Here is a 1,185-nt window from a genome sequence, read left to right as displayed (position 1 = left end):
TAAAAATTAATGAAGAAAGCGATCTAGACAACTTAACTCCTAAAATATGACTATTTTACCGTAACGTTACTAATAACTCATCATTGTATTATTTGCATGTTTTTCAATATAGAAATAAATTTGTTATTACATTATACATAAAAATAATCCTACTCACCCCAACATTCTACTTATTACACAATGTTCCTAAAATTTACACACTCAAACAATCATGCATACAACTCGTTCCTTCACATCACTCACTAAACACAACGATTCACTCTATATTTCCTTCTGAACGTCCTTGCAATGTACTCTCAACCTACAATACAACAACCCTCAAGTTCTCATCATTACTGTATTACACAGCAATACCAAATACTCCACTGTACCATAGTATTATTCTTAAAGTCTATTATGAATGACATTTCGTACATAACTGATGAAGTCGATAACTCGGAAAACATACAATGCTTTCCATTAAACTCAAATGGTTGCAAAAATATTTTAAAACCAGAATACAACGAAACCTCTTCTCTGGTGATTATAACTATTAACATTAGGAGCATACAGTGCAATTTCGACTTGTTTTTAAGTTTTGTCTCCAATTTGGATGTTCCCATTGATATCTTTGTTCTCGTTGAATCATGGACGAGTTCAGTTGCAAAGCCACCCTCATTAGAAAATTACAACATGTTCTGGACAAGAAATAATCTCAATCGAAGTGATGGCATTGTCGTTTACGTCCGAAATACCATTAAGGTATCTGCTGTGGAACCGTCTTTCTGTGAAGGTAACTGTATTGTTATTACCTTAATTCCAAACTACACTATTATCTGTTCTTATCGCTCACCAAGCTTTCACAACGCTTCTAAATATCTTGATTCATTGGATGAACTATTAAGAAATACCGGTACCAACAATATTATTTTTACGGGAGACATCAACCTTGACACTATTTCAGACACCCTATCCACCTGGGCACAAGAATATATTGATCTCATGGCAATGTACGGGCTTAGACAGGCAATAAATCTACCTACTCGTTTGACTAGGTGTATAGATCATTTTATGGTTAAGACTACGGGAGCTTGGAAAGCAATTGTTTTCAGTCAACAATTAACTGACCACTCCCCTATTTTGCTTTGCGTCAATAACGTTTTGATAAATAAAAAAATAATCACTAACAGTAAACTAGTCTATAAC

Source organism: Zerene cesonia, chromosome 11 (assembly GCF_012273895.1).
Source record: "Zerene cesonia ecotype Mississippi chromosome 11, Zerene_cesonia_1.1, whole genome shotgun sequence".
Classification (NCBI taxonomy): domain Eukaryota; kingdom Metazoa; phylum Arthropoda; class Insecta; order Lepidoptera; family Pieridae; genus Zerene; species Zerene cesonia.
Note: the sequence above shows the minus strand (reverse complement) of the source record.